This window comes from Palaemon carinicauda, chromosome 15, assembly GCF_036898095.1.
Source record: "Palaemon carinicauda isolate YSFRI2023 chromosome 15, ASM3689809v2, whole genome shotgun sequence".
Lineage (NCBI taxonomy): Eukaryota > Metazoa > Arthropoda > Malacostraca > Decapoda > Palaemonidae > Palaemon > Palaemon carinicauda.
Window position 1 is genome coordinate 36,390,049 of NC_090739.1, and position 19,045 is coordinate 36,409,093.

Genomic DNA, 19,045 nt, shown 5'->3' on the forward strand with positions numbered 1-19,045 from the left:
CTCGCCAACGCGTCGACAGGCCACAACGCGCCATCGCTAACCTGCCCGTTAGCGCTCACCAGCTCACCACCGATCGCCTGTTGACCCATATCGCCAGCGGTCTTCCTCGCCCACGCAACAGCGCGTTTCCTCGCCATCGCGCTAACGCTTGCGTTCGCCGCCTCGGACTCGCGCTCATTCACCTGCCCACCCTCGCAACCGTTCGCTTGCGTGCCCGCGCGACCGTTCGCCTGCGCGCACGCGCGCCCGCGCGACCGTTCGCCTGCGCGCCCGCGCGACCGTTCGCCTGCGCGCCCGCGCGACCGTTCGCCTGTGCGCCCGCGCGACCGTTCGCCTGCGCGCCCGCGCGACCGTTCGCCTGCGCGCCGCGCGACCGTTCGCCTGCGCGCCCGCGCGACCGTTCGCCTGCGCGCCCGCGCGACCGTTCGCCTGCGCGCCCGCGCGACCGTTCGCCTGCGCGCCCGCGCGACCGTTCGCCTGCGCGCCCGCGCGACCGTTCGCCTGCGCGCCCGCGCGACCGTTCGCCTGCGCGCCCGCGCGACCGTTCGCCTGCGCGCCCGCGCGACCGTTCGCCTGCGCGCCCGCGCGACCGTTCGCCTGCGCGCCCGCGCGACCGTTCGCCTGCGCGCCCGCGCGACCGTTCGCCTGCGCGCCCGCGCGACCGTTCGCCTGCGCGCCCGCGCGACCGTTCGCCCGCGCGACCGTTCGCCTGCGCGCCCGCGCGACCGTTCGCCTGCGCGCCCGCGCGACCGTTCGCCTGCGCGCCCGCGCGACCGTTCGCCTGCGCGCCCGCGCGACCGCTCGCCTGCGCGCCCGCTCGACCGTTCGCCTGCGCGACCGCTCGCCTGCGCGCCCGCTCGCCTGCGCGCCCGCTCGCCTGCGCGCCCGCTCGCCCGCGCGCCCGCTCGCCCGCGCGCCCGCTCGCCCGCGCGCCCGCGCGCCCGCTCGCCTGCGCGCCCGCTCGCCCGCTCGCCTGCGCGCCCGCTCGCCTGCGCGCCCGCTCGCCCGCGCGCCCGCTCGCCCGCGCGCCCGCGCGCCCGCTCGCCCGCGCGCCCGCTCGCCCGCGCGACCGCTTGCCTGCGCGCCCGCGCGATCATTTGCCTGCACGCCCACACGTATGCTCTCCAATGTTCGCCCGCGCGCGAACCGACGGTATTCCGTCGCACGGACGGACGGGGTTCCGTCGCGCGAACCGACGGTGTCCCGTCGCGCGAACCGACGGGGTCCCGTCGCGCGAACCGACGGGGTCCCGTCGCGCGAACCGACGGTGTTCCGTCGCGCGAACCAACGGTGTTCCGTCACTCGAACGTCGGCCTAATTCTTGCAGTATCCATTGCTCGTCTATGGGTTATCGCTCGCCGACCACCACCTCTCGCCCTTCCTACCACGCTCGTCCTCCTTCTGCGCTCCTTCGCTCACCTTCGTTTGCGTTCCTGCGTGACCGCGCATGGGCGCTTCCACGTTCGCCCACGCGCAAATCTTTGAATTACCATCGCGCGAGCTCCAGTGCGATTGCGACCACGATTCCCATTGGGGTTTTCGCAGCATGGCCAGCCTGGCGAGTTCTTCTGGAGCGTATTTCCAGAACACGGCCTCACCCCGTAAACGCAGAGCATGACACTTGCAAGAATAGGAAGAAACTTCAGGGAGGTCTGAGCAACACTCCTCTTTCCAGAACCTGGGTTAGCCCTTCCCCGTCATTCCCTGGAAGGATTTTTGGCGAGTGCCTTTCCGTTCGAGATTTCTCCATTGGCCAAGGGGTGACTGCTTACCCCTTCCTCTGGGGGCTTACCAGGTCCTTTCCCTCCTCGGTTACGGCCCGAGGTTTGGTTCAAGGAAACTACAGGAAGATCATGGGTACTTTCCTCCTCTCGGGCTCAGGCACCTTGGCCTTTCGTCGTTAAGTATCTAACTTGCGGACAAGCTCGATATTGTACCATCTGGACGCGCTGACTGAGGACTTCCTTCGGGTGTCTCATCTGTGGAGGTCGACAACCTCAGGCACCCTCCCATCCTTGAGAAGAGTTTGTTTGTGCCCAAGGACAGAGACTTAGACAGCGGCTTTGCGGAGGAAATCAACTTCCGTTTTCACATTCTCCAAGGCGCTTTCTTCCAGACTCTGCAGGGCTCCAGCGCCCTTTTCTTTCAACCACGCCGGCCTAAGTTATCGGCTACGACAACTGGGACAAGGTGTTCAATTGTAGTTTCCTCCTGTCAGGAACAGATGGCACGGGAGGCTCCCCCAGGGGGGCATAGTCCTAAAAGGAGCGGCAGAGTTCACGCACTCTAGGATTGCAGGTTTTTCGCTGGGAGGATGCTTAAGGTTACTCATCCGAATGACAGCTTCCCGATGCCCTTCCCGCACATTCTCTGTGATCAGCCAAGGATATCGCGCCTGCCGTCTCTGTCAGCGAATTGAGTGTCTCTGAACCTCTATGCCATAGCGTCAGCAAGAGTTGCCCGGTTGGGCAGAATGATCCATACCTTAGGCGAAGGTCTTCCATTGGATCATCGACGGCTTCACCCCAGGCCTCTTCAGTCGATCCTTTCTTGTAAGGAAGGATCTGAGAGGGGAGTTCCATAGTCGACCTCTCAGCCCTGATCAAGTTTGTCGAACAAACTTCGGCCAGCGTAGAACAGCAGAATTGATCAGACTGGTAACGAGGCGACAGGACTCCTTAAACCCTGGATCGGAAGGAGGGGTACTTTCAGTTTCCATTCCATCCATCTTCCAGGGAGCTCATCGAATTCAACCTAGACTGCAAGTATTCCTGCTTATGATGCAGTGTGGCTATCCCGCCATGGCATAGCAGGTTTTTTTCCCCAGAGAACTCTCCCTGCCTTCCTCATGGCCGCTCAGGTGCAGGCTTCCGCCTCCTCTGCTTTTTGGAGGGCTGGTCAACTCCGGTAGGCTCGGGTTCGACCTTCTTCAGCGCCGGGACAAGCTTCCGGATGCTTACCATGAGTGTGGGTTCATGGTATTTTGCTTGGAGCCTTCTCTTCTTCTGCCTCAACATCTGGAGTATCTGGCCATGATATTGAGTCAACGGCCTTACCACGTTGGAAACCCACTTCTCGTCCGTCCAGCGAGGTTAAGCAACGTCGGTTCTGGTCGGTACTTGGATGGGTGACCACCTGGGGACGCCAGATTCTGTTACCACATCCTCCGAGCCTTCCTTTCAGTTGACTGTGGCAAGATTGAGGAGAGTCGCAGTACCTGTTCTCAGTCAAGCAGAGCTTTCAGCCCTACCTTGGAACGTTTCCTAGTTCTCCTTTCCTCATTGACCCGTCTATAGTCCGAACGGTCGCCTCAGGATAAGTTCCATGTGGGGCGGTCCAAGTTCCGGTGGCTTCAGGCAACGTTTAACCGGACTTCCTGGCCCCTATGGGACCAGCGGAACTATTAGACCTGCAATGGGTGTTGACCTATGGAGCCTCTTGATGGTAGTGGATATTCTCGTCCTTTCCCCACATTCTTGATGCTGTTCTCGGACTCGTCAAAGGAAAGGGGGGGGGGGGGGGCATGTTCCGGTCCAGGCCTATGGTCAAGACCTGAAGGATACCTCTCCATCATTCAGGCAGGCTTAGGGGCCTTAGTCTGGCCCCTCTACAGATCCTACAGCTCCTGCCGAGTCGCCCCGTGCGCGTCGACTTCATGATTCTGGCGTATTCTAACCAGCAGGGGACGCATTTTCACACCTTCACATCTTGCAGTAGAGATACCGGGATGATTGAGATTCTCTCAATACCACCATCGGCTCTCTCATTCCAGGCAGGGGAATGTTCTCTCCGACTATCCGAGCAGAGCCTCGTAGAGAGAGTGTACCTTGGGGTCTTTGACCTTGGGTAACCAGCAAATCCTGGTCTGGGGGACCTGATCGCGACAGCTTGGAACCTCAAGCTTCCGCTGTTCTTCCCCCCAGTCTTAGACCCCGAGACTCTGGCAAGATGCATTCCGGTGATGGTGGGACAACTTCGACGCCTGCGTCTTCCCTCCTTTTTGTCTGTGGACAATGGGTCTCAACAAGACCAGGTTGTCTGTCAACCTTTCAATGGGAGAGCTCCACTGGGACTATGCGCAGAACGGTTTCTGGATCCTCTGCTTCCCCTGACGGAACTCCCGGGAGAGCTTCTCCCACGGCGCAGACTACTCAAACAACCACACTGCGACATCTCTCCCGAACCGGGGCGTCGCTTCGGCTTCATGCCTGGAGACACTACGCCGCCTCCTCAAGAAGAGACAACCCGCTACAGTCGCGGTACGGAGGTCGCGTCATCTGCGATAGTCATCCGCAGGGGTCTTCCAGGCAAAGTGAAGAGTCTTCGGTGGTTGGTGCCGTGGGAGATATACCTCTTCCCTTGAGGCCTCTTCTCCAGCAATAACGGTCTTATTGCCTTTCGGCGGGAGGAAACTCCTTTCCGCTCTTGGCAATAAAGCCTGTCGCTCAGCCTTTCCCTGACCTTCAGGCTTAAAGGAATAACTTTTTCCTGCCCGCTGGATCTTTCCTCGCTCATGCGAAGCTACGATCGTCCCTGCCCTAGTCGGAGGAAGACCTCCAACTTGGAGCATGGCTCGGACTTTTAGTCCTTTAAGAGATCTTTTCAAGACCCTTTACGACAGGCCTCGGATTGTATTCCGCCTTGGGTCTCCTTCTCACTCTGGCCACGGCCAGTGTGTAAGCAATCTTCTTGGTCTCGTACGACTCCCCCTTTCTAAGGAAGAGGGGAAGGCAACATTCAGGTTCGCTCCTGAGTTGTTAGCTAGACTCAGAATCTGGGGGTCCCGGCCCTTCGGTCCAATTCCTTCAAGATTTCGAGTCTCCATTCTGTATCTGATGTCCCAAGACCTTCTCTTTCTTGCCAGTAAAGGAATCGAGAGGTTAGCTTTGGGAACAGCTGCAGTTTGTCCTCAGTTGCAGCCGATTTGGGAGCACAAGGAGGACACGGGGGAGAGTCACCAGTATACCTCTTCAGCCCGGTCTCAAGGACATTCATCTCGACCTGTCTCCAGACCCTCCCCCATCACGTCACCCTACAGCACGATGTTGGATACATCGCAACGTCCCTCGCCTTCGAGTAATACTACTCTGTGACGCAGGTGCTACAAGCTGGAGTCTGGAAGCGTCTAATGACCTTCGCAGCCCGCTTCCTGCAGGGCGTGACCCACAGGAGTCTCGATACGTTTTCTATCGCTCTGTGGTGGCTACACAACAGCTGGTCTAACCTCAGGCTCCTTTTTGGACAGGTAGCAGAAGGTTGAGGGCATTGTTATCAGGTTTTAGTCTGCATGAACGAAAGAAGTATGTCTGGCCCTTATTTCTTTCTTCATCATCCCCTCTACGGGGAGGCAGCATCCTGGTCTCTGCATAGCTGACCTCGAACCTCTGCAGGTAAACCATGCTTCCTTGTGTTCCGAGTATTGAGTCAATACTGTCGCGTCCCCCATACCTTGACAAGGTGGTATTGGGAACGTCCTAACCCAGAGTTCCTTCTGGAACTCCAGGTCAACTGCCTAGGACGGGTCACACTTCTTCCTTCACACACAAGCTTATGTAGGCCACACGGTTCCTTGCGGAGCAAGGAACTTGTGAGGTGCAGGGACTCCTTTTCTCGAGTGCGACTCACTCGGATTCTGAGTCCCCGGGTAAAGCCAAAGCCAGTATGGCTGGGGACTTTCCACCCTACCTAATGGGTAAGTCACCCAATGTAAATAGCGTGGTTTGTATTTCGGTTACGGAACAAATGACAAATTCGAAGATAATTTGTATTTTTCCTAACCATACAAACCTTGGCTATTTACACATATTTGCCCGCCAGCCCTGCTCCCCAAGACAAGTCCTACCTCTAAGTGAAAGTGAGCATTCATCTGTGTGTGAGGGGGGGAAGGGGTAGCTAGCTACCACTAGCGGGGGGGGTAATTCACCCTCGTTAAATTCTAATGGCTCGCCATTTCAGCTGCGCTAAAAGGTAAACCAAATTATCTTCGAATTTGTCATGTTTTTGCTTTTTCTTTGTTCTAGTGTGTGTTTGTGTGTTGACTTCTGCAAGCATGCGCACCTGCCGTGGACTCACTTGCCCCACACCCTTTGTCCCGCCTGCAGAGGTCAACGCTGTGATTGTAACAACAAGTGTAGGGAGTGGTCTTCCTCCTAGTGGGAGAGGTTTGGGCGACGACGGCAGGAGAAGTCTAAACGGGATATTTCTCCTTCAAAGGTTTCTTTGAAGGGGGAAAAACCCAAGTCCTCTTATTCCGTCTCCCGACCCTCCTCCGAAGCTCCTAGTCGTTCGATCTCTTCTGAGAGACCGCCGAGTAGTAGCGTGGAGCAATTTAATATCGGCCAACCCCAGTCCTCGAGAGATGGTGTTGCTTCCCTAGCGAAGCGGCCCCATCTCTCACCCCGGGTGAGGCCTTATTAATGACTTCTGTGTTTCAGGTTTGGTTGTCCTTGGGGCTCCCGGGTCCGCCCTCCAAGGACTTATTGCTGCAACTCATTCGGCGGGGTGCTAGTGTGCAGCAGTCAACGTCACCTTCGGAGGTAGATCCTCTGGCTCTGGTCAATGTTGTGGTGTCAGAGGTGTCGCCTGTGTTCTCGACCGACTCCCCTGCTCCTCCAGATTCTCCAGCTATTCCTGCCGACCTAGTTTCCCCCGTTCCTGATCGTCCTTTGAGGGGGAAACTTAGTCCGACGTCTCTCTCCTCTCCCTCGGGGGAGGTCACTCATAGAGACTCCTCTTCAGAGGACTGTTGCAGCTCACGGTCAGCTTGCTGATCCAACGGCCCCTTAGAGGGCGTCTTTGCCATAAAGCTCGTCCTCCAATTCGCCTTAGAGGTCTGTCTTCACCATCGGTGAAAAGGCGCCTCTTCGGCACTTCTGCTTCGTCTTCGCAGCCGTCACCCGAAGAGGAGTCTCCGCTTCAGTCGTCTTTTGGCCCTCGACCTTCGACCGTGCCTGGACCTGCTTCCTACGACGCTGCTACTAGTCCTCTGACTTCGGTCCTGGACCTCTCTGCAGATCGTTCGTGATCTCCATTGGATGGATGTTCGCCCTTTGAAAGGGCACATCCTGGTTCCTGAGCTACCTGCCAGCCAACCTGCCGACCTTCCATCGTGTTCCTGTTCCCGGTACAGCCTCTTTAGGCCCTACCGAAGTGTGTGGCATCGCCCTTCAGCTCACCAGCTCACTGCAGTGCATCGGTGCTCACCAGCACACCGTCAGCACCAGCCTGCTCGTCAGCGCTGTAGAGCGCTTCGGCGCGCTCCCTCACCTGCTCACCTTCAGCGTCTACCAGCTCTCCAACGATCACCGGCTCAACAGAGCCCACTGAAACTGGGCACACACGCGCAACTTCGGTCTCCTGCTCGCCAACCTAGACGGAAGCTGCAACCTGTGCCTACACGCCAACGATCTCCCACGAGTCAACGATCTCCCACGCGTCAACGATCTCCCACGCGTCAACCATCTCCCGCGCGCCAGTGTTCTTCTGCGCGCCAGTGCTCTCCTGCGCGCCAGCACTCTTCTGCGTACCAGCGCTCTCCCGCCTGCCAGCACTCTCCTGCTCGGCAACATTTTCCTGCACACCAGCGCTCTTCTACGCGCCATTGCTCCTCCGCACGGATGCGCCATCACTCACCTAGCATGCGTGCCATCGCTCGCCCGTGCGTACGCGCCATATCTTTCCTGCGCGCCGGATCTTGCCTGTACGCTTGCCCACGCGCCAACTCTCTCCTACGCACCAGTGCTCTTCTGAGCACCAGCGCTCTCCTGCCTGCCAGATCTCTCCCATGTGCACGCACCAGGTCACACGCATCCGCGCATCAACATTCGGTCACGCACGCACAAGCCAGCTCTCTCCCGCTCGCCAGCTCTCACTTGCACGCCAGCACTCTCCCTCGCGCCCGCTACAGCGCTTACCAGCACGTGCACAGGAACTCCACATGAGCTAGTCACCTTTGCATCACTCCCCTCCCTGCAAACGCCTTTCAGCGCCCCCATCGGAAAAAAGGGAACAGGCTTCTGCAGAGGGGTTCAGGATCCCAAAACTGCCTTCTTCTAAGGCCGATCCACCTATAACGGAAACTCCTCGTAGGGAACCTTCGGTCCCTTTCTCTTCATGGATCTGTCTGACAGTGTATTGGTCAGTCAGCAGCCATGGTTCAGGGCCTTAGTCAGAGCTATAGCATAGGCCTGAAGGCCTATGCTATAGCTCTGACTGGCCGCTCATCGAAGCATCCTATAGCTCTAGACTCTCGGCACAGAACCATGACTTCTTCCACTCTCCTGAAGAGGAAAAGAGGAGTCACTGATGCGGTAACTTCCTCGAGGGTAAAACTGACTCTGGTCAGGCCATCAAGGCTAGTCCCTCCTGTATCTTCCCCGGGATACTCTCCCACCTCACCTTTGCCAAGGGAGTCGCGTGAGGAAAGGACATCCTCCATTCCACCGTCGGATGAAGCCTCCCCTCACGCAGAGAGTTCTCCACCTTCATCGGAGATCAGGAAGGAGACGACATCTAGGCCTTCGATGTTGGAGTCCTACCTCCTTCCTCGAAAGGAGCCCAAACAGTCCAAGACCTTGCCAAAGTCCTCCACTAGGACTACCAAAACGTAGACAGCCAGCCACTCGAGGGATGTCCCCGACCCACCCCGGGAAGAGCTCTTGGGGATGAAAGGTGAAGACTTCGCTGCAAGTCGGACGTCGGTAGGAGTGCAAAAAGAGTCAGAACATGCATTCTGGCAGGTCCTGACTCTTATAAGGGTTCTCAGTGGGTTTACCGATCCAGAGATACCCCCTCGGGAGGACAAGGACACGGTATTAGACTATGTCTTTGGCACCCAGAAGCCCTCAAAGACCAGTGCAGCCCTGCCCCAGTCTCAAGGGTTGAAGGGTGCCAGGGCTAAAATCGCCCTACAGCTCTCCGAGTATACCTCCTCCCATCGTTCCGGCTCTACCAACAAGCTCCTCTCACTTCCTTGTGTCCAACAGAGGAGGTACTTCGAGATCCTGGAGGAGCCTAGTCCAGCTCTTCCTCTCCACTATTCCTTGGAAGAGCTCACTAAGAGGATCTCTCTAGAGAGACTCTCCAGCCGGCAGGTCTCTTTCACAGCGACCGAGATCCTTAATCAGGAAAAGGTCACAAAGTATGCTATGCAGGCTACTTCGTGGCTTGATATCTGGTTAGGGACCTTGGTAATCCTGGTACTAACTAAGGATTTCTCCAAGGAACATACCAGGAAGGCAATGGAGACTTTCCTTCTCTCAGGCACACGCACGATCGAGTTTTCCACCCACCAAGTTTCGAACTTGTGGGCAAATACCATCTTGAAACGTCGAGACGCAGTGTCTGAGAGATTCCACCAACAAGTCCCAAACGTCAAGATAGCTTGGCTCAGACATTCCTCTCTAGAGGCAGCCCACATGTTTAAGCCTAAGGATGTGGAACATGCTGCTGAGAGATGGAGGAAGTCCCCTCAGGACTCCCTCCTCCATAGGGCTTTGACATCCGAGCCCTATAAGCCACCAGCTCCTCAGCAGTCCCGTCCAACCAAGACCACGATGACCAAGACAGCAGCAAAGACAGTGGTGTCTAAGAAGCCCTTTCCTGCCAGGGACAGGAAAGGCACTAAGTCCTGCAGGGGAGGGAAAAATCCTAGAGGGAGCAGCCGAGGCCGCAAACGCTAGGATACGCACTCCCCCTGCTTGTCCACCAGTGGGGGGATGCCTGCAAAGTTGCTCGGACAGGTAGAAGCAACTTGGGGCCGAACCCTGGACAATCTTCGTGATTCGTCTAGGATATCGTGTCCTGTTCATAACATCTCTCCCTCCCCTGACCAGGAATCCAGTGTCGATAGACTTCTTTGCCAAAGGGCCGGTCCGGCCCTTTGGGCAGAAGTCCAGACCCTGTTGAAGAAGGGCTCTCCAGGAGGTCCTCAACGGGTCCCCAGGCTTCTTCTGTCGACTCTTTCTTGTAAGAAAGCCGTCTGGAGGCTGGAGACCAGTCATCGACCTCTCAGCCCTGAACAAGTTTGTCAAGCAAACTCCGTTCAGTATAGAGACGGCAGACACGGGCAGATTAGCGGTAAGACCACAGGACTTCATGTGTACACTGGACCTAAAGGACGTGTATTTCCAGATCCAAGTCCATCCGTCTTCAAGGAAGTACTTAAGATTCAGCCTAGACAATAGGAAATACCAGTTCAAGGTGCTGTGCTTCGGTCTTTCCACAGCACCTCAAGTGTTCACCAGAGTGTTTGCCCTAGTGTCATCTTTGGCACACAGGATTGGCATCCATCTCCTTCGCTATCTGGACGACTGGCTAATCCTAGCAGACTCGGTGTCAACCCTTCTTCAACACCGAGACAAACTTCTGAGACTTTGCCAAGATCTGGGGATCATGATAAATCTTGAGAAGTCATCCCTGCTTACTACACAGAGACTAGTATACCTAGGCATGATTATAGACACCAGTCTCCACAAAGCCTTCCCATCAGACGACAGAATAGCAAGGCTGAGGAAGGTCGCAAGACCTTTCCTCAGACGAGAAGAACTTCCAGCCCAGACGTAATTACGTCTTCTCAGTCACCTTTCATCACTGGCCTGTCTAGTTCCCAATGGCCGCCTCAGGATGAGATCCCTCCAATGGCGACTCAAGTTCCGGTGGAATCAGACTCTCGATTCCGCAGACATTCGGATCCCCATGGGATCAGCGGAACTGACGGACCTCGAGTGGTGGGTGGTAGACGAGAATCTACGGAAGGGAGTGGATCTATTCGTCCTCCCCCGGATTTGATGCTGTTCTCAGACGCTTCAAAAAAAGGGTGGTGGGCCCACGTGCTGCACCACATGACCTCAGGCCTCTGGTCAGAGTCAGAAGAGTACCTCCACATAAATCTCTTAGAGATGAAGGCCGTCTTTCTGGCCCTTCAACAGTTCCAACAGTTCTTGGCGGGCCACTCAGTGGTGGTGATGAGCGACAACACCACAGTAGTGGCTTACATCAACGAGAAAGGAGGTACTTTTTTGAAGCTCCTATCCCATCTAGCATAAAGATACTGAGATGGGCCGAGATCCACTCGATACCACTATTAGCGCGCTTCATTCCGGGCAAAAGGAATTTGCTCGCCGACAACTGGAGCAGAGCATCTCAGATAGTGAGTACTGAGTGGTCTTTGGATCATCTAGTAGCCAACAATGTCTTAACTTTGTGGGGTTCTCCGACAGTGGACCTCTTCACAACGGCCCTGAACTTCAGGCTCCCGTTGTATTGTTCCCCAGTCCTAGACCCCAAGGCTCTCTGGCAAGATGCATTCCAACAACTGTGGGACAACATCGACGTTTACGTCTTTCCCCCGTTCTGTCTGATGAGGAGGGTACTCAACAAGGCCAGAACATTTGTCAACCTTTCAATGACCCTCAGCTCTGCTATGGCATCATGCAGAGTGGTTTCCGGACCTTCTGCAACTCCTAACGGAGCCCCCAAGAGAACTCCCGCCATGACACGATCTACTCAAACAACACATGACAACATATTCCACAAAGCCGTAGCTTCGCTACGACTTCACGCCTGGAGACTATCCAGCATGTCCTCTCTCTGAGAGGATTTTCGCAACAAGTTTCGATCAGGATGTCTGGACACCTGCGAAGGTCATCAGCAACAGTCTACCAGGCAAAGTGGAAAGTCTTCTGTGGTTGGTATCTTGGAAGGGGCATCTCTCCTCTCGATGCCACTATTTCAGCAATAGCGGAGTTCTTCGTATATATGCGTGAAGAAATGCGCCTGTTAGTCTCGGCGGTAAAAGGCTATCCCTCAGCCTTGAGCCTTGCCTTTAGACTAAAAGGAATGAACATTTCTTCATCGCTAGAACTTTCCCTACTCATACAGAGTTATGAACTTAGCTGTCCTCAGTCTGAAGTGAGACCTCCCCCCATGGAACGTGGTTCAAGTTCTCAGGTCTCTTAAGAGACCTCCCTATGAATCATTACGCCAGGTAACAGATCGCCATCTAACTTGGAAGACGGTGTTCCTGCTAGCTTTGGTTTTGCCCAAACAAGCCAATGAACTTCATTGTCTCTCATACGACATTGCCCATTCAAGGGGATGGGGAGAGGTAACGTTCAGCGTCGTCCCTGAGTTTATTGCTAAGACTTGGAACTCGGGAGTAGCGGATTCACGATTCGACTCCTTCCGGATTTCGAGTCTTCTTTCTGTAGCAGATAACCCTGATCATCTCTTACTCTGCCTAGTGAGGAGTTTGAGGTTGTACCTTAAGAGAACAGCCGCAGCCCATCCTTGTGTGCCTGCACTCAATCTCAGCATGGATTCGCATGGTCATAGACCATGCACTGAATCCAGACCCTCCTCCTTCACGTCGCCCCAGAGCTCATGATGTCGGGCGTAGCTATGTCCCTGGCATTCAAGAGAAACTTCTCAGTGACGCAGGTTCTTCAGGCTGGAGTGTGGAAACGTCAAACTACGTTCACATCCCACTACTTGCAAGACGTGGCCCACAGGAGACTCGATTCATTTTCTATCAGTCTTGTGGTGGCTGCACAACAGCTGGTTTAATACCTCAAGCTCCATATTGGACAAGTAGCAGAAGGTTGAGGGCATTGTTACCCGGTTTTAGTCTGCGTGAATGAAAATGAAAGCAGTATCCTGGGTTCTCTGCACAAGCTGACCTCAAACCACTGCAGGTAAACCATGCTCCCTTGTGTACCTAGTATGAAAACTAATACTGTTGTGTCACAATACCCTAGCGAGGTGGTATTGGGAAAGTCTTGGTTACAACAGTTTGTCCTTCTAAAGACTTGGAATAACTTTACCTGGATGGTCACACTTCTATATATCTCAACACACATCTTGTGTAGGCCGCAGACCTTGCGTAGCGAGGTTTTAGCGAGGTGCAGGGACTCCTTATTGATGAGTACTAACATACTCAGATAAGGAGCCCCAGGGTAGAGCCAGAAGCCAGATTGGCAGGGACGTCCACCCTTCCTAATGGGTGAGTCACCCCTAATAAATAGCGTGGTTTCTATTCCAGTTACGGAACGAATGACAAATTCGTAGATAATTTGTATTTTTCCTAACCATACAAACCTTAGTTATTTATACAAACTTGCCCGCCAGCCCTATTCCACTTAAAGTCCTACCTCCAAGCAAAGCGAGCTAAATCACAGGTGTGTGATTGGGAGCGGTAGCAAGCTACTCCCCCCCCTCCCCCCCGCGCGCTAACTAGTGGTGCGGGTAGTTAACACACTAAACTTTAATGGCTCGTCATTTCAGCTACGTCGAAAGTAATACCCCTAATAAATAGCTAAGGTTGTATCGCTAGGAAAAATGAAAATTATCTACGAATTTGTCATTTTACAGGTATGGTCGTCTTTGGGGCTTCCGGGTCCGCCCTCCAAGGACTCCTTGCTAGCGCTCATTTTCTGGGGTGCAAGTGTGCAGTCGTCGTCGTTGACTTCGGAGGTAGATCCTCTTGTGCTCATCGACGTCGTGGTGTCAGGGATGTCTTCTGTGGCTTCTGCCGATGCCCCTGCCCCTTCAAACTCTCCAGCTGTTGCTGCTGACTTAGTTTCCCCCGTTCCTGATCATCCTTCGAGGGGAAAGCTTAGTCCTATGTCTGTCTCTCCTGCGAGTGTTTCTCCCCCTTAGGGGAGTTCTCTCATAGGGACTCCTCTTCAGAGGACTGCTGCTGTTCATGGTCAACTTGCTGATCCTACGGCTCGTAGAGGGCGTCTCTGTCGCAGAGCTCGCCCCTCGCTTGCCTTAGAGGTCATACTTTTCCATCGGTGAAAAGGCGCCTCTTCGGCTCTTCAGCCTCGTCATCGCAGCCGTTCCCCACAAAGGAGTCTCTGCTTCAGTCGTCTCCTATTCCTTGACCTCCGCCCGTTCCTGGACCTTCTCCCGACGACGCTGCTGCTAGTTCTCGGACTTCGTACCTGGACTCTGCTGTAGATCGTTTGCGATCCCTATCGGTGGATGCTCGCCATTCTAAAGTGCACATCCCTGTTCCTGTGCTTCCTACCTGCTGACCTACTATCACCCTTCCTGTCTCAGGTACAGCCTCCTGAGGCCCTACCTAAGCGTGCAACTGCGCCCCAATGCTCTCCAGCTTGCCAGCGCCCTGCATTGCACCAGCGCTCACCAACATCTTGCCAGCGCCAGCCTGCTCCGTCACGCTTTACAGAGCGCTCACGCTCTCCAGCTCGTCAGCGCTCTACAACGCTTCAACTGCTCGTCCTCAGCTCCTTCCAATGCCCCAGTGATCTCCCGATTGCCAGCGCTCTTCAGCGCAACCTCGCCTTTCTAGAGAGCAACCTACGCTCGCCAGCGCAACTGCGCTCTCCAGCCCGAGCTCACCAGCGCTCCCCGGCCCAACATTGCTTGCCGACACCTCAGCGCGCTCCTGCGCAACTTTGGTCTCCGGCTCGCCAACTCTCTCCCAAGCTACAGCGCTCTCCTGAGCTCAAGTGCCAGTGCTCTCCTGTGCGCTAGCGTTCCACTGCGCATCTGCAATCTCCTGTGCGTCAGTGTTCCACTGCGCATCTGCACTCTCCTGTGTGCCAGCGTTCCACTGCGCATCTGCACTCTCCTGTGTGCCAGCGTTCCACTGCGTATCTGCACTCTCCAGTACCAAAGCTGCCTCAGCAACTTCTGGCTCGCTGGCGCTCTCCGGCTCGCTGGTGCTTTCCAGCTCACCAGTGCTCACCCGCGCACCTGCGTCTTACTGAAACTAATCTCCAGCAACCTCTGGCGCAGCGCCGAACTGTGCGGCCGCGCTCTCCTTCGCAGTCTAAGGGGACTGCACAAAACCTTGCGCATGGTCTTACTGCGCGCCAAGACTCTCCTGCGCATTCTTAAGGAACTGCGCAGTGTCTTACTGCACGCCAACGCTCTCCTGCGTATTGTCTTACTGCGCACTAGCGCTCTCCTGCACCCTACTGCGCATTGTAGAGAAACTGCGCAACACATTGCTCAGCACCTTACTGCACGCCAACGCGCTCCGGCGCACCAGCTCTCTCCTGTGCAATTGCGCTCACAGTTTTAGCGGTCGCCAATGCACCAGCGTTTGCCAACGCGCCAGCACTCACCTGCGCACTCGTGCAGTGACCAGCAACAGGTTCTCCAGGCTAAGGAACATCACATTGACACCGTTGCCTCGTTCCCCTCCCCGCAAACGCCTTTCAACGCCTCCGCTGGGGAAAGGGGAATGGGCCTCTACAGAAGGGTTCATGATTCCGAAACTGCCTCCCTTTAATGCGGACCCACCTAAAGCAGAGACTCCTCGTAGGGAACCTTCGGTCCCTTTCCTTCCATGGGATCTGTCTGATAGTGCGTCAATCAGTTGGCAGCCGTGGTTCAGTGCTATGGTCAGGGTAGTGGTACAGCCCTTCTATTTCTCCCCTGAAGAGGAAAAGAGGAGTCTCAGACGTGGTCACTTCCCCGAGGGTAAAGCTGATTCCGGTTAGACCATCAAGGCTCGCTCCTCCTGCATCTTCCTCCGGATACTCTTCTATCCCACCTCTGCTGAGGGAGTCGCGTGAGGAAAGACCTCCTCCCTTCCACCTTCGGAGGAAGCCTCCCCTCACGTGGAGGGTTCCCCACCACCAACGGAAATCAGGAGGGACATGACATCTCGGCCTTCGGTGTTGGAGTTCTACCTCCTTCCTCGGAAGCATTCCAAACACTCCAAAACTCTTCTGAAGTCCTCCTCTAGGGCTGCTCACTCAAGGGACGTCCGCGACCCACCCTTAGAAAAACTCTCGGGGATGGAAGAAGACTTCGCTGCAAATCCAACGTCAGAAGCAGAGCAAAATGAATCGGAACATTCATTCTGGCAGGTTCTGACTCTCATAATGGCTCTTAATAGGTTTACCGACCCAGAGATACCCCCATGAGAGGGCAAAGACACGGTCTCAGACATTGTCTTTGGCAACCAGAAACACTCAAAGACCATTGCAGCCTTGCTCTGGTCTCAAGGGCTGAAGGGTGCCAGGGCTAAGATTGCGCTACAGCTCACTGAACATGCCTCCTCCCAACGTTCCGGCTCTACCAACAAGCTTCTCCCACCTCCTTGTGGTCAACAGAGGAGGTATTTTGAGATTCTGGATGAGCCTCGTCCAACTCTTCCTCTCCATCACTCCTCGGAAGAGCTCACCAAGGGAGTCCCTCTAGAGAGACTCTCCAACTGACAGGTCTCTATTCTCAGCAACCGAGATCCTTAACCAGGAGAAGGTCACGAAGTACGCCTAGCAGGCTACTTCGTGGCTTGATGTCTGGTTAGGGATCTTGGGAATTCTGGTACAGACTTGAGATTTCTCCAAGGAACATACCAGGAAAGCAATAGAGACTTTCCTGCTCTTAGGCACTGTGACGATCGAGTTTCTCGCCCACCAAGTTTCGAAGTTGTAGGCGAATACCATCCTGAAATATCGGGACGCGGTGTCAGAGATTCCACTAACAAGTTCCAAATGCCGAGATCGCTAGGCTCAGATATTCCTCTCGAAGGAGCTCATTTATTCGAGTCTAAGGGCATGGAACATGCTGCTGAGAGATGGAGGAAGCCCCATTAGTGCTTTGACTTCCAAGCCCTATAAACCACCAGTTCCTCAGCAGTCCCGTCCAGCCAAGACCACGATGAGCAAGACATCAGCGAAGACCACAGTGTCTAAGAAGCCCTTTCCTGCCAAGGACAGGAAAGGCACTCAAGTCCTCCAGGGAAGGAAAATATCCTAGAGGGAACGGCCGAGGCCGCAAACGCTAGGATAGGCACTCGTCCTGCTTGTCCACCAGTAGGGGGATGCCTACAAAGATGCTCGGACAGGTGGAAGCAACTTGGGCCGAACCCTGGACAATCTCTGTGATTCATGTAGGGTGTCACGTCCCATACAAAACATCTCTCCCTCCCCTGACCAGGTATCCAGTGTCAATAGACTCCTTTGCCATGGGATCAGCAAAGGGGCTGGCCCTTTGGGCAGAAGTCCAGACCCTGTTGAAGAAGGGTGCTCTCCAGGATGTCCTCGATGCATCCCCAGGCTTCTGTGGTCAACTTTCTTGTGAAAAAGGCGTCTGGAGGCTGGAGATCAGTCATCGACCTCTCAGCTCTGAACAAGTTTGTCAAACAAACTCCATTCAGCATGGAGACAGCAGACATGGTCAGACTAGTGGTAAGACCACAGGACTTCAAGTGCAAACTGGACCCAAAGGACGCGTACGTCCAGATCCCAATCCATCCGTCTTCAAGGAAGTACTTGAGATTCAGCCTAGACAATAGGAAATACCAGTTCAAGGGGCTTGGCTTCGGTCTTTCCACAGCACCTCGTCTTTACCAGAGTGTTTGCTCTAGTGTCATCTTTGGCACACAGGATTGGCATCTGTCTCATTCGTTATCTGGATGACTGGCTAATCCTAGCAGACTTGGTGTCAACCCTTCTTCAACACCGAGACAAACTTCTGAGGTTTTGCCAAGATCTGGGGATCATGGTAAACCTCGAGAAGTCCTCCCTGCTTACTACACAGAGACTGGTATACCTAGGCATGATAATAGACACCAATTCACACAAAGCCTTTCCATCAGCCGACAGAATATCTAGGCTTAGAAAGGTCGCAAGACCCTCTCTCAAATGAGAATAACTTCCAGCCCAGACGTGGTTACGTCTCTTCGGTCACCTTTCATCACTGGCCTGTTTAGTTCCCAATGGCCGCCTCAGGATGAGATCTCTCCAATGGCGACTCAAGTCCTGGAACATGGTTCGAGTTCTCAGGTCTCTTAAGAGACCTCCCTATAGACCATTACGCCAGACAACAGATCGCCACATAACTTGGTAGACGGTATCCTGCTAGCTTCGGCTTCGGCCAAGCAAGTCGGGGAACTTCATGGTCTCCCATGCGACATCACCCATTCAAGGGGATGGGGAGAGGTAACATTCAGCCTTGTCCCTGAGTTTATTGCTAAGACTCAGAACCTAGGAGTAGCGGATCCTCGATTCGACTCCTGTATTTTAAGTCTTCGTTCTGTAACAGATGACCCTGATCATCTCTTAATTTGCCCAGTGAGGAGTTTGTGGCTGTATCTTAAGAGAACAGCTGCAGCCCATCCCTGTGTGCCAGCACTCTACGTCAGCACAGGAAGGACTGAGAGGGGGGTCACCAAGAACACAATCTCAGCATGGATTTGCAAGGTCATAGATCATGTACTGAATCCAGACCCTCCTCCTTCATGTCGCCCCAGAGCTCATGATGTCAGGGGCGTAGCTATGTCCCTGGCATTCAAGAGAAACTTCTCAGTGACGCAGGTTCTTCAGGCTGGGGTGTGGAAATGACAAACTACTTTCATATCCCACTACTTGCATGGCGTTACCCACAGGAGGCTTGATACATTTTTTAATGGTCCTGTGGTGGCTGCACAACAGCTGGTATGATACCTCGAGCTCCTTATTGGATAAGTAACAGAAGGTTGAGGGCACTGTTACCCAGTTTTAGTCTGTGGGAATGAAAAATTTTGACAGGCTCTTTTTCTTTTCTTCATCCTCCCCTCTCTTGGGGAAAGCAGCATCCCGGGTTTTCTGCACAAGCTGACCTCAAACCACTGCAAGTAAACCATGCCCCCTTGTGTACCTAGTATTAAACTAATACTGTTGCATCCCTATACCCTGGCAAGGTGGTATTGGGAAAGTCTTGGTTACAACAGTTTTTCCAACTAAAAGCCTCGTAATAACTTTACCTGGACAGTCACACTTCTAAATATCTAAACACAGAGCTTGCGTTGGCCACGGACCTTGCGTAGCAAGGTTTTAGTGAGGCGCAGCAACCACTTATTTTGAGTACTAACATACCCAGATAAGGAGCCCCCAGGTAAAAGCCAAAAGCCACATTGTCAAGGACATCCACCATTCCTAATGGGTGAGTCACCCCTAAATAAATAGCGTAGGTTTGTATTCCAGTTATGAAACAAAGGATAAATTCGTAGATAATTTGTATTTTTCTAACAATACAAAGCTTAGCTATTTATGCAAACTTACCCACCAGCCCTATCCCCCTT

At 54.5% G+C, this 19,045-nt stretch overlaps 1 protein-coding gene across 1 annotated transcript in view; it reads right to left on the reverse strand.

The window, feature by feature from the left end:
• LOC137653923 (uncharacterized) overlaps positions 1 to 19,045 on the reverse strand; it is a 266,995-nt gene that overhangs the window by 246,651 nt on the left and 1,299 nt on the right. The window lies entirely within an intron of this gene.